The 15130-nt window shown below is 45.9% G+C and overlaps 1 protein-coding gene across 1 annotated transcript in view; it reads right to left on the bottom strand.

The window, feature by feature from the left end:
• The window catches only part of Vat1l (vesicle amine transport 1 like), a 158482-nt gene that overhangs the window by 113793 nt on the left and 29559 nt on the right, over positions 1–15130 (bottom strand). The gene's annotated exons all lie outside the window — the stretch shown is intronic.

Below are 15130 nucleotides of genomic sequence, written 5' to 3'. Positions count from 1 at the left end.
GCCAGTGTTACAAGGGAGGTGGGGGCCCGGGTGTGCTGCAGGCCAATCCCCCTTCTATTTATGTGTGCAAACTCTGTTAACCGATCATTCCTCCCCGCCCCCAAATAATTAACCATTTCCCCATGAATCACACCCACTGGTTCTATTACTGCCACCCCCTGCTCTATTCACACGTTCAGTTGCTTGTTGGTTTCCTGCAGACAACTGGGAGCTGTCTCATGTGGGCTTCTGTCTTACTGATCTTTGTCTCTGCAGAGCCCAACACAGGCCCAGGCACAGAAGAGACACTGTTCATGTGACTATTTCAACTGACCCTTAGGTCCACTCAACCCCAGAAAGTGTTCAATGTTTCCTCTTGGAAGGCAGTGAGCAGCCTAATTTTGAAGCCTCCAGTTACTTCCTCTGCTGGGTCCAGACATGGAGCCACTATCTCTTTGAGACAAAGTGATATCAACACCTGACCACCGCATCCCAACCCAAAGCTAACCTCACAATGATGGATCATTTCCACAGGAAACCACTTCCAGGTGCTTCCAATTATGCAAGGAGGCACTGCTTTCCTTTCTTTGATGGAACAATAAAGCCCAGCTCTACAAAGCAGCATGTCCAGATGACAGGAAGACAACCTGGTGGGTCCTCCGGCCAGCTCTCCGAACAGGACATTCCCTTAGGCCTGGTGAAGCTTGACATTTAGGAGAGAAAGATATAGGGGTTTATCCCTCCACTGCCCCAAGGGTACCCTCAAAACGTAGGAAGATCTACCGTGTGCAAAGGGCCCCCTGCTTGCTGTTTGTGGTCTCTGTGACCATTCCTGAATGTTCTGGAGAAATATGGGCTGTGTGATTTCGTGGTTAACTTTTACAGTCATGTAGCTTCTTAAAGATATGAAGCTAGAGTAACTTCTGCATGGACGGAGAAAATTAAAAGTATAAGTCAAGAGTTGTATTTATGTGATTTGACTATCTGCCTCTTTAAATGCATGCTAGACAGTCTAACAAGATCATTTCTGAAACTATCCTTTAAAACAGCTGAGTGTTATGTGCCAGACTTAATGCTTAGAGCTCACTCAAGGATCATGCTCTCTGGGTCTCGCTTACTCACCATCTGATACCCATTCCATGAGTTTTCTCATCTTACAAATGAGTAAACTGAAATTTAGGTTAGAAAAGTTATAAAGCAGCTAACAGCAGCATCAGAAATTGAACTCACGTCTGCAAAATGCAGAGCCCTAACCACTGCCCTCTACCACCACATAAATATATTCACCGCTAAACGTCTGCATTTCATAAATATAACTGGTCTGTAGCATTTCCTCCTGCCATGCAAATCGAGGTGCATGCTTTAAAATGGGGGGCACAGACAAGAGTTCCAGCCAGATTCTATGCACACAAAATAAAAGATGCAACTGAAACTGAAGCTGAACAGTATCCAAACATTTCTAAAGGGTTGACTCTCTTCTTACTAATACAGAAGGGCATGATTGACAGTCTGTAACTACTGGCTTCATGCTATAGTAAGAAATCCCCAATCCAGCTGGGCACAGACAGCTGGGCACTGGACAAGTTGCAAAGGACAAGAGGCCATAGGGCTGGTTTGGAGACATTTTGGAAGAATGGCTCAAGTGTGACACAGATGGGTGCTGTTGGATGGGGACTTCCCCATCCACCCGTCTTTCTGCACAATTAGCTGGGCTTCCCATCTGCTTGCATTATCAGACACTACAATGTGTAAATCTCTACTAGTTATTACTCTGAACACCAGCATGGCTTAGACAAAATCACAGGCACCATTTGCTGGGAGCTGGCGCTGTGCTAACAATTCCTTACACATCTCACTAAGCTCCACTAAAGAGGGAGGGGTTAGTGTGCTAGTTTTACATGAGAGGAATTTAAATCTTAGAGAAATGGAGCAACATAAGAGCATCTGGTAAGGTTCTGAGGCTGGGATCCGAATGCAAGTCTCATTCTGAAAACTCTTACTTCTATGCCATAACAGAGATGAACTTACATATACTAATTTAGAGCACTGAAATGAGTAAATACATGTTTTCTAGAGCTGTGTTTAATGTGTTTTGTGAGTTTCAAAGCATCAGCATGCCATGACAGTGACCCTTAATTCTTTGTGGCAGGTTCTTTTCTTAGACCTCTGGGCTATAACATTCACATCAACACTGTGATGGTTTGGGTCTAGATGTCCCCCCAAGCCTCATGCAATGATGGGGAGTGACTTTCCAGGTGGTTTAATCTAGTTTGTGAATGGTTTATGGTCTAGTGCTGAGACTGGGGATGTGAGTGCTATACCCGCCCTAGGGTGGGTACCCTGCTTATGATATAAGAGACATTATATCTCTTATATCATATCTCTTTCTCCTCCTTCTTATTGCTTTTTCTGTCTTCCAAAATAAAACTCACCCCCTCTTTACTTTGGGCATCCAATATTTTGTCCCAGTGACGAGAAAAGTAACTAAGTAAACATTTTCATTCTCATTATGAAAACGGGGAAAACGGTGGTCCAGGCAGGTTCACTGGACCAAATATGGAAATATTCTTGTAATTTTTAAAATTATTTTCCTCTGCTTTTTACACTCTGTTTTAAGTAGATCCCAGGATAACTTTACTTCTGTCTCCTCAACACAGTCAGCAAACCCCACTGTGGCGAGCTAAAGCCAAGCTCCAGGTTGCTCAGCACAGGACCATCTGAAGAGTCATTCTGGTCCTCTTGCTGGCATCTATCCTGGATTTATTACTACATTTGGGGAGCTGAAATGGTTTCAGAAGAAATGGGTGTCCCTCAGTCCATCAGCTACCTGGTCCACCCACTTGTTCAACCTGTTAGCATTTATGGACTACTCTCGGCCCTCAGCAGAGTTGTGGGCAATGGGGAGGATTCTTGGGAAGGAGAAGGTAATCTTTCAGAACTAAGTGGGCTTAGAGATGTGCAGCAAGGTCCGAGCAAAGGAAAGATTCTCCCACGGGACCAGATGCACTGGCTACTGTGCGATGCCTGATTGTGGTCATCACTGTCTTGTATGCTCCCTGGGCAAGGCCTGTGAGGGGAGCTCTGCACACACGGCTGGGACCGGCAGGAGCAGGAGAAGAACAGAACCGAGAAAGCATCTGGGCTGTGGAGTGCTTGGCAGTCCTGTGAGGAGTTTCCAAACTGGGCTAGCCCTTCAGAGCATCTCCTGTGGAAGCCTTGTGGTGGCCCTGTATCCAACAGGACACACTCCTCCCATTAAGAAGCAGACATGTCAAAGGACACAGCTGCCTTGTTTTCACGGCTGTTCTTAGAGAGGGAAGCAATCACAGCAGCCAACACCCCCATCATCCAGAGCAAATAAATGTGTACCTCCTGCTCCTGCCAGCCTTATGAGCCCCATCCTAGCAGTACCACAGTTATGTCAGGTGACATTGATTGAATACTTACTATGAGCCAGGCATTGTTCAAATGTTTTACACAGGTTGATTCAGATCTCACAATGCTGAGCCATATAAAGAATAATGACTATGTTATACGCCCGGAGACTGACACATGGCTGAAAAAGAAATTACAGCTATCAGGATTCAAATTCAGAAGTCTGGCCAAAGACAGAATGCTTGGTGACTCTAGTTAACTGACTTTCTGATCATGGTGGGGGAATCTTCCTTTGCAGAAGAAATGCTGGGTCTACCTCAACTGACAAGAAGTACTGAATCTCTGTCCTTGCAGAAGAAACATTGGCCTACATTATTTTACAGAAGAAATACAAGGACCAAGGATGGGTAAGGGCCGTCATAGGTTATCCAGGGTGACCACAGACCAATGGAGAGAGCTCTAGATGCCTGAATCTGTAAACAAAGCCCTATGCCAGCTGCTCTGAGAGATCCCAGGAAGGAGCGCAGACATCTCAGAATCACCTAACTCCCATACCAGCTCCTCCTACCTGTCACCTTCCCTGAGATCTCTTGGGTAGGATTTTACAAAGTTAGCTGTGAATTAAATCTCCTAATGATTCCTCCTCTGGCTTTCAGGATGGGAATCAGGATCAGGACCCAGACGAGGACATGATCATTAATGGGGCTCCTGTGTGGCTGGGTACCAGCCCAATGCTTACTGTTAGTCTGTTCTCTGTCATCCCGCTTTATTCCCCTACTTTGTCAGTTCTTTGGTGGTGGCCAGGTGCCACACAGGTGTCCGTTCTTGTCACACTTTCCCTTCTCCCCATCGCCTCCTCTCCTGAGGGTACCACCTTCAAGTGTAATCCTGCACAGACATCTCTGATCTCCTAGAGCAGCAGCTCAGCCCTCACTTTCTACAGATATCACACCCTTCACCTCTCCTCCCTAGCACCAGTGAGAAGCGGGCCACTTTAGGAAACCTACATCTTATTCAGGCCTCTGGAAGATTGGGCCAGATGTGAGCTTGTAGATGGCCTGAAATATCTGAGATAAACAATTGAAAGGAATAACAGTTTGTTTTGGCTCACGGTTTCAGAGATTTCAGTCCATGGTCAGCTGGCTCCATTGGTTATGGGCACAGGGTGAGGCCAAAACACCATGGCAGAAGGGCCTTCTCAGCTCATGGAAGCCAGGAAGCAGAGAGACAGGGCACAGACCAAATATAGCAAGGAAGGGTCTGGGGACAAGGTGCAGTCCCTAAGGTCACACTTCCATAACTCTCTTCCTTGAACTAGGTCCTACCTCCCAATCACCTTAATAACCTTAATTCCCAATAACCCATCAGGTATGAACTCATCTATGGCTTAAACCATTGATGAGGTTAGTGTCTTCATTATTCAATCACTTTCCAAAAGCCTCTGAGCCCATGAGCTCTTCGGGGGACATTTCTGTTGGAAATGATAACACCCAGAGACACCACAGTGATCCCCAGGGCTTGTGCTTAACAGACAAGGGTTAGAAGGGGACTGGGCATACAGCAAAGACAGGAAGAGAAGGAGAAAGGAAAAAAAGGCAAAGAACAAGGAAAGAATGTGGAAAAAGAGAAGAGAGAGGAAAAAGAGAAATGGAGAAGGAGGAAGAAAAAGAGGAGGAGGAAAGGAAGAAGAGGAAGAGGAAGAGGAAAGGGAGACCATGAATGTACAGGGTGACCACAAATATACAGGGAGACCACGAATGTACAGCTGAAATGCCGAAGCACATTTTGAGCAAAAGTGAACAACCAGTAAAGTAAAAGAGTTGAACTGATCAGGAATGGAGTGAGCTTCAGGAGGGCCCTGGTTACGGTTCCCAGTGGCCAGCCTGGGTGTTCAGGTGCCCTGGGCTGGGGCCATTAGCCTGGTGGGTATTGGTGAGGACAGAGAATGCTTGCCTCAAATACAAAGAGTCTGCTGCTCACTGCACAACTCACTCATTTCCAGTTGAACCCATCTGACCTCTTACCCAGGCAGCAATATTCCTGAAAGCAACCGTGGCCTTTCGGGCCTGTCTTTGGCGAAGTGGATGAGTCCTCTGGGTCCTGCAAACTCTGCAAAGACAAGTCTGTATGTTTGGAATTCTTGCCGTGTGTCTGGGATTCTGGGGCTGAATGTCCTTTAAAGTTTAGTTTTGTCTCAGATGTTCAGGGTTACTGATGTTTGGATGGAGACCAAATCCATGAGCAGCAATCAGCCAGCTGGGGGGAAGATGCACCGAGGGGGGCAAGACTTGCTTTACCCACGTCGCCCCAGGTTCCGTCAGCTCCGCACGCTTGAAATGTGTGGTTTGGTGCTGTCTCACATCTGACTATAAATGTAAAAGCATCACCAAGTAATATTTTGTAATCGGATAATGATAATGAGGTGATGGTAATAAGTAGTAATAATTGCAAGTAATGTTTAAATTTTCTATGTGCCCGAGAGCAAGCTAATCCTATTACATGATCCGCTTTATAAACCACTGTATAAAGACTCAGAGATGAGCATTATCATCTTTTCCACATGAACAAACAGGGCCCAAGGAAGTTAAGAAGTTGCACAAGGTCTCTTACGTAGCAACCAGAGAGGATTCCTTGAGTCCTTCATCTTTTCCACATTAATTTTTGTTCTTTTTAGTATTGGAGCTTGAACAAAAGGGTGCTTCCCTTCTGTCTACACCCCAGTCCTGTTTTATGTTTCATTTTGAGGCAAAAGTTGCCCAGGATGGCCTTGACAGTGCAATCTTTCTGCCTCAGCCTCCTGAGTCATGGTGATCACAGCAATGCATCATTGAGCATAATTCTACAGATACTGATCACCTCCTACTACTGTGCTTGCTGGGTGCTAGGCTCAATGCAGGAGACACAGGAAGGGGAGGAATGGCACCCCTGCCTTCCAGGGCAAAGGGGCCTGGGGTTGAATTTCAGCTGAACAATTAATACTGAGGCCAGCACCAGCTCCAAGTCTGCCTGGCTGCTGGAGAAGTCGGCTGCCACAACCCGAGATCTTCCTCTGCCCCCCAAAAGTTACTCAGCTTCTGGACAAACTCAGGGTAGACTTCAACTTAAGAAAACAAAAGCCTAACAAACTCCAGGTCATGGGACCCTTTCCCCCTAATTCCGAGCAGAACCATGACTTTTTCAGCACAGCCCAGCAGTTAAAAGCATGACTTTTATATCTGAAGAGAGTTCACATGGCAGCTCTTCCTCTGAAGAGCGATGTGATCAACCGCCAGTTACTTAACCTATGTTAACCCAGTTTCCTTGGTTAAAATAGTTAAAATGGGAAAGCAACGGTGCCTTCCTCAGAAAAAATACATGGAGACTGCCAAGCACAATCTACTCCAGCTCTTCTCAAGGACTGCTGTAATTATTCAGCAAATATTGAGCAAATGAACTGTCTCAGAGGCCAGATTTAGACTCTGTAACATTTATGATACAGGTGGTTCCTTCAAGCCAATCATTACTTACTAGAAAGGAGTTAAAAGCAGCTAGGAGGAAAGACCAAGAGAGGCTTCATCAGAGGTACACATAGTTTGGAAGATGTGCGTGTGTGTGTGTGTGTGTGTGTGTGTGTGTGTGCATGTGCATGCATGTGTGCATGTGTAGATGTGCATGTGTGCATGGTGCATGTCTCTGTAACATATGACGACCACAAGGATCCTAGCTGTTGGCACTAGAGGCTCCTGAATAGGTGGGGCCTCTGGTCCAGGCCTAAACTTGGGGGCAAGTTTTCAATTTGGAAAGGCAAAATCTCCTCTCCAATGGTCAGCATTTAGAGAAAGGGAACCCCCATCCATGGCCCTTCCTGCTGACACCGTGTATGGTTAATCCTTGTCCTTTAATTATCCGTGAAGGACAGGTTACAGCCACTCTGTTCTGATTAAATTTTCAAGAGTTCTGTGTCCGATCATCTCAGGCCTTGGGGACCAGGTGTCTTCTCCAGGGAAGCCTCCTTTATCCAGCGCACAAGTTGGGGCAGGCAGAAGCAAATGACGGGGAAGAGCAGGTGTTTCAGAGGTCTTCACCAAGACCAGTAGCTTGTGAAGCCCTACCCCTGGGTATTTGGCTTCAAACTTGGCCTTCTGGCTAATTAACAGTGTGAACTTGAAAGAGCGTAGAAACCGTGCACCTGGGAAATCACAACAGCTAAATCCCATGGGTACTGATCATATGCCTGTCGCCCACCCTTCTAGAAACACCCAAGGCAGGCACTAATGCTCCCATTTTACAGATGGGAGAACTGAGTGTTGGAGTGGTAAGGGAGGCAGGGTTGGGATTAAACTCAAGGACCTGATCTGAGCGCTCAGAGTCGGTGCTCCCCATTGTCACACACTGCCACAGGGAGGGCTTAGGGAGAGTGAAATTGAGTAATATCTCAAAGGCCGAGTATGCAGCTGGTGACTGGCAGAAGTTAGTGATAACTTTGCTTCCTTCCCGCTCTCTGATTCCACGCATGGAGGGACAATGACTCAGCGTTCCCGGGCCAGGGGACCGTGGGGGAGGATGGGCAGGCACAGAGACAGTGAGAGGGGGCCTCAGTCAACTGGTGCTACACGGCAAATGCAGACCGGATCAACCAGGGTGGATGCTCAGAACGTTGGCTAGCTTGAGCCCAAAGATCAAAGGCCTCCAAGAATGATCTCTCTTCCCTACAGGGATTAACTTAATAACAGGGCCCTCGTTAGCTCAACAAATAATTCTTCTAGAACAGGTATTTTTACAAACCGGTTTGTGAAAGACAGCTTTTTGGTCCTCAGATATTACTGCCCTCACTATGTGGCAGGAACCAGAACAAAATGAAGACCTGGACGCTCTGATGAGGGACTCAGAGCACTAACATTTTTTGTTGGGCTGGGTCCTGTCCCACGTTAGCTGCCTCTGAGTCAGCAGCTGCTTCTGCCATACACTCCCTGGATCCTTCTTATTCCCAGTATGTGAATAAAGACAACGAGAAGCTAAATAGCTGCTCTGAGCAATGAGCTCTGGAGATGAGCTAACTCCAAGTCCCCGGTCATAGCCACTGCCCAGAGGACAGCAGAGGGAGGAGGAGGATAGTGCATCCTGCGGCCAGACCCACCATGAGGAGTCCAGGGGGGATTATGGTGGCTGCTGGTCTCAGGAATCCCAGTCACTCAAGAGAGAAGCTGCTTGTGTTCCTGGCTCATTTATAGTCCACTTTCCAGTGGGGTAGGGACTGGATTAGGACAGGGAGTCCCCGAGGGGAAGCCCTGTCTTTTGTAACACAAGCTTCCAGGTTGAACACAACACCTACAGGGACCTGGGGAGAGGGACTGCAGGGGTTTAGCCGAAGGGGTGGCCTGGGTGTGGTGTGACTCACATGGCTTCTGCCCACATCTCATTGGCTGGAGCTCAGGCACAGATCCCAGCTAGATGCAGGACTGGGGGGAAGGCTGGTAGGTCACCCTGAAGTCCCTGCCTGGTAGGCTGCTTAGCAAAAGCAGAGCACAAAGCATTCTGGCTAGCCAGCTCTTGGCCACACTGCCCTCAGAAGCTGTGGTCCTTCTGTGCTATCAAGGTGGACAGGGATAGGGAGAAGGGGCCAGGGCAGGGTGGGGAGTGGCAGGGAGGCCAATGACATGGGCCATGTGTGCCGGGAAGCTAAGGAGACTGAACTCACCCTAGAACAATGAGAATCAACGCGCTGCAAGCAGAGATGAGTGGGCTGGCAGAGTTAAAAGAATAAACACGGGAAACAGTGGGCAGAAAGCCAGTTAAATGCCTGCTGCAGTTCTGTGGGTGTAAAGGACTGGGTCTCACATAAAACAGCCATAGACAGGATGGAGTGGCTGGTGTGCATGAGAAATGTCCTATCGTCTGGACTTCTTTACACGAAGGTCTCCCCTTCCACCTCTGATGAAAGCTCAAATCCCTCCACTTTTAACAAATCCTCACCCTCTCATAAATGTCCACCCACCTCCATTTTCATGAAGTGTGTTCATTGAGTCAGTCAGTGAATGAATGAATGAATGAATGAATGAATGATGGGGTTTATGTTGCTGGAGAAGAACTGACCATGTTTCTCGGGTTGTTGGCTTGAGTAGCTGGGTAGATGTTGGTCAATCGAGATTTTATTTTCAACACAATCAACTCCCATAGTGTTATGGCTTGTGTCTAGATGTTCCCCCAAAGCCCCATGCTGCCTTAGGTGGGGCTTTTTCAGAGGTGGCTGAATCTAGAGTGCGTGATTGATTCATGGCACAAAGCTAGGATGAAGGGTGCTAGGATTAATGGTGTATGATTAGTAACCCAGTCCACTGGTTGGATTGGCACCACCCTAATCCAGGTAGAGTGGACACAATATAAGGGACAGAAAGAGGCTTTACTGCTTTCTGCCCATCATCAACTGTTTTTCCTCTGTGAATGCATGCTGCCTTCCAATTATGGACTAAAACCTCTATAAACTGAGCTAAATAAACCTTTCTTCCTTTAACCTTGCATGTTGGGTATCTTGACTCAGTAATGGGAAAAGTAGCTATAAACATTATAATGCTGCAAATGGCAGTGTCTTCTCTGCTGAATCTACAAGCCGACCTATCCTACCTGTCACACTGAGGACCCCCAATCACCCCATGATCTCTAGATTCGCCATTAAGGTGAGTCACAGTTCACCAGTCACTGAGAAAACCACCAGTGTGAGCCTCTCAATGCCCCTCCCTAAACTCTACACCTCCCTTCTGTGATTGTTCCTTTAGTGGGGTTTGAATGGCACTGAGAAATGCTTTATCTATAATGAATAAAATGTGATCCTTGGGCTGTAGCCATTTAACTCTGTCTGGAAGTTAAATTTTGTTTTTGTTTCCAAGACTCTTGGCCCACTCAGGCTCATGCACCCAGAGTAATTTTTCTCCATCTGTTTGTCTCTTCCTAAATGCGTCTCGCCTGAGATCCTGAGGACAAAACCAGACCTGGGCCCAGGAGAGACTCAGTAATGCTTTATCTGGCTCTTCTTGTGATTTGCAATGTGAGCCAAATCAGAAGAGATGGCTGATTTTAAGCTGCGTAAAATAAAGACAGTACCACGGCCAAGGTGGAGAGACAGGCTCGGGGGAGATGAGAGAATTCTAAAACCTATTTCCCTTAGCCAAAAATCCCTTATTGAAAGAGTGTCTGTCTATCTGTCTTTCCCTCCAACTCTATCTCATATCCTGGAATAATTGAGTTTTACAGAGAGGCTGAAGAGGTAATACTTCCTGTGTACTTTTTGCTCAGATTTCTTAATAGTAATCCTCTATACTGTTAAAGTGTGTATTCAAAACTGAGGAATTAACACTATATTAGCAACTAAACTACAGACCTCACCTGGATCTCAGCAGTTTTTCCATTAAAGTCCATCTTCAGTTCCAAGATCCAATGCTGGGTACCAAGTGCCCTTGTGTGCCATGGCTCCGCTGTCTCTTCTGACCTGTGACCATTTCTCAGTCTTTCTTTGATTTTAGTCACCTTGCCAGGTTTGTGGAGTACTGATCAGATTTTATTCAGCTTCCCTCAATCAGTCTAGCTTATATGATGTTTTTTCAAAATTTCACTGGGTTATAAGTTCAGGGTAAGAATAGCACAGAAGTGCTATTCACTGTGTCAGCTCAGGGAGTATAACCATGCATATGGAAGTAGTTTGGATTTTGCATTAAATATTTGGCCAGAGGTGATTTGATAATCATTTATTCAACTCCTGCTTTGGGTCCAAAACTGTGCTCAATACTTTGGATATCAAGAAATCTCCTCTCCTCTCCTCTCCTCTCCTCTCTTCTCCTGTCCTCTCCTCTCTTCCCCTCTCCTCCTTTTTACTATACACAGACTGTATGCTAAGCCCTCTGGTATGCTAAGCCCTTTGGTTCTCATTTAATCAGCATATAACTGGCATCATCTTTTACCTTTACAGAAATTAAGTTGCCCCTCTTGACCCAACTATTAAATGGCAGAGCTGAGGGCTGAATTCAGGTTCTTCCTATGACATAACTAGGCTTTTGGCAGATACTAGCTCTAGCCTTGAGATGTTGCTCAGCAGTTGAGTTTACATGCAGATGACAAGCTATAAGGATTCCTCTGTAGCTTTCATGCAAGAGTGAGGTCGTATGGTGTGGCTTCTCATGGGAGGTGGCATTTGAAAAGGGGGAGAACAGCACGCTGGTAAGAAGAAACACTATGTGCACTTCACCCAGGTGTGAAGCACTTGCTGTGTTCCGAGAAGAACTAGCCATTAGGTGTGGCTGGGGGAAGCCACCAAGCTCTGCCTACCTCCTGGTTTTCTCAAGAGGTACTTCGCAGAGGCACATCTCAGCCTTGTGTGTCTGATGCTAAGGCACCAGGCGGTAGGGCAACAGAGCAACCAACACAGTGTCAGAGCCAGGGGCATCCTGTCGCCCTGACATTCACTCACACCCCCATCTGTCACCACCAGCTCCCATTTCGGTCAAGCAGAACCAGGGCTCACTGCCTGCAGGGATCACTGCTCAGATGACTTGATCATCCAGGAAGAAGACACTGGAAAGTGCAAAGTGTCAAGTGTAGATAGAGATGCAAGCGGTTCCCTAGGAACTGTCAGGCCACCCACCAAGCAGAAACTGAGCAGCTCCCAATCAAGATGCTGCAGTCTTAGGATCTTGAGTGACAGCGCTCCATAAGTGGGATTGACAGGCGCTATCCCCCTGGGAGCCCCGACAGCAGTGTTGCTGTGTAGCTTATTTTGTTACTTTCCCTGTAACGGATTCTGAGCCAATTTCCAATCAGGTCCTGAAGATGCGTTTAGGGTGTTACTATCTCAGGCTGTCTGCATGTGCTACAGTCAGAGGAAAACAACACCATCACAGATTTGACAGAGCAGTGGGGCTTCTGTGGGTGCTCCACAGGGGAAAGGGAGGGAGGGAGGCAGCTTTAGAAATCTGATGTATTCTGCTCTGATTTGCTGCTCTAACAAATCACCACTCACTTAGGGACTAAAAAAATACAGAATTGCTATTTTACATTTATGGAGATCTGCATCCAAAATGGGTTTCAGTTGGTGCAAACCAAGGTGTTAGCAGAGTTGTGTTTATTCTGAAGGCTCGGAGGAGAACCCACTCCCTGACTCTTCCAGAGATGCCTGTATCCTTTGGCTCATGGCCTCTTCCTTCATCACTAAGGCCAGCGTTGCCGCAGCTTTCAACCTCTCTCAGGCTCCTCTGCCTCACAATCCCATTGTTAGGAACCCTCGTGACTTTGGGCCCACCTGGACGATCCAAAGTAATCCTTCCATCACAATGTCTTTACGTCAATCACACGTGTAAAACTCCTTCCTCATGTAAGGTGACATATTCACAGGTGTCAGGGGTTCAGATATGGCCATCTACAGGCCATCACGTTTTGTCCTGTTGTCCTGCCTACCATAGCAACCATATAATGGGTGGTTGTACATCTCAGATTTGTCAACACTGGGGGCAAGTACCTCCATTCTTCTCCAGGGTGTTACAGATAACGGGCAGAAAAGTACCATTATGGGGTGTCCCCCCCCCACACTAGGAAAACAGGTGTGTATTGGTCAGTTCTTTGTTTCTGGGACCAAGTACTTGACATACACAACTTAGTAGAAGGGAAGTTGTTTTAGTTCATGGTTTCAGAGGTTTCAGATCATAGATAGCTGGCCCCAAGGCAGGAACATCGTGGCACAAAGACGTGGCAGAGGAAAGCTGCTCAACTCCTGGTATCCAGAAAGCCCTGAACAGGGGAAGAGCCCAAGAGAAAGGAACTAGGAACTATATATGGTTCCCAAGGTCACGCCCATGACGCCTTTCCTTCAAAGAGACCCACTTCCCAGGAGCCCATTCGGCTATGGACTCAGTCACCTCTCCAAGAGTGTCTTAATCCAGTCAAGTTGATAATCCAGATCATCTGGCATACGTAGAAAGTCACCTTCCTGAGAAGAATCTAATTCAAACTAAAGGGATTGGCTCTCTGATCTTTCCACCATGGGGCAGGGTGATTCAGGTTCATTCTTTCATTTTTATAGGGCACTGTCAACCACACCCCAGCTCAGAGGAGTGTTCACATCTGGTCATGGTGGAATACACCTACATTCCCAGCTCACAGGCAGTTGAGACAGAAGTATTACTTGATCGCATGAGTTTGAGATCATCCTGGGTGACACAACAAAACCTCATCTCCAAACACACCCCTCCACACACACACACATGCACAAACACACATTTGCTAGGCAGAAACACTGCTCAAGGAGTCCCTCCCCCTGAGAGACTGAAAGTCCAACCACACCTGTAGCCTCCATATAAAGTTTAAGCCAGATCGAATCCTTTTGGTCCCAGGATAGCTGCTTTCACTAAAATTTTACTTTACTCCGATCCTGTTATATTAGGAGCACAGTGTCAAATAAGCTTTACAGAAATGTATTTACTACAACAGTTTTACTAAGGGTGATCATGTCTTCTCAGCATACATTTCTTAGGAGAAATATTCTACCAGTCTCAGAATCCACCACTAGATATCCACCATTCTAGTAATGGCTTTGTTTCCATCAAATGAGCACTAGCTCTCATGGATTTTGCCTGATTTTTTACCCACTATTTGGAAGCTAAGAGACAAAGCTGTCCATCTACATCAGAGCTTTGGAACAACATACCCTGCATTACGCACACCAACTTATTTTCCTTACTTTGCTGTTGTCTCTTTCCCCAGTTACCTACTGTTTTGTAATTTAGTTCTTTTTTTTTCTAGTGTCTGTAAGCTGAAAATAAGATATAGTAATAACTTTTGCTATTTCCCAAGACTTTTTCCTTTAAGTAAGACACATGCTCTTGATAGTACATTCACTTTGTTCCAGGAAAACACGTAAATAAATATAACAAAGAGCATGAAAGGAATCAGCCCTGGTGCCAACATACAAACACTGACTCTTGGCAGGACTGAGGCCAGTATCATTATAAAGCTGGAGCCTACGTCAAGAACATGAAAACAAATCTCTAGCACTTTATATGCAGAGCACACAAAGCTCATAAATGTCACCATTCTAAATGGCTTTCTTGCTATTGGCAGATTGCTGGAACAAAATTCCATTTCTTTCTTGAGGGATATTTAACTGTTATTGTATCTCTACTGTTGGTCAAAAGATATCAGCAAATTTGCTAATGTGATTAAAGATACTCTTCTTAAAGTGTTCTTAAACTTTCATATCATTGTCGTCATGGTTTTGAATGTAAGCTTGTTTTCTGGGGGAAAAAATCCCAAACAGACAAAAATGTGCTTTCCCATATAAAGTTCCAATGGTTATAAAAGACTGAAATGCTTTTTAAAAATCCATGTTAGCAAATCCTCCAGTGAAGATATCTCTGAGATAAACTCAGTCTTAAGACTTCATCTCTGATGATATCAAAGCATGGAATCTGCAACTGGGAACTTTTCAGCCCCAGTTAGTTGGTGTGTCTGGACCTGTAACCATAGGATCTGCAGCATGTGTTTAATAAGTATTTGAATAAGCCCAAGTACACCATGACAGGAATAAAACACACATAGAATGACTGGCACTCAGACACATTCAACCACAGGAAAAAATTCTGCTGCCCTTAACTCCAGAGCAATAGTTTTGATTTCCATTATTTTTCTCTTTGACAAAGACACACCTGAAAGACCACACCCAAAGTATACCCATATATGTGTTAGTATAATCTCCGTCCATCTTACTTCCACTAGAGAAAATGTGCCAGCATAGAAATGAACAAAGATGTCATTAATA

This window comes from Cavia porcellus, unplaced genomic scaffold (genome assembly GCF_034190915.1).
Source record: "Cavia porcellus strain 051 isolate PalLab524CR breed Dunkin Hartley unplaced genomic scaffold, mCavPor4.1 scaffold_4, whole genome shotgun sequence".
Taxonomy (NCBI): Eukaryota; Metazoa; Chordata; class Mammalia; order Rodentia; family Caviidae; genus Cavia; species Cavia porcellus.
Note: the sequence above shows the minus strand (reverse complement) of the source record. Positions and strands in the feature narration are given on the sequence as shown.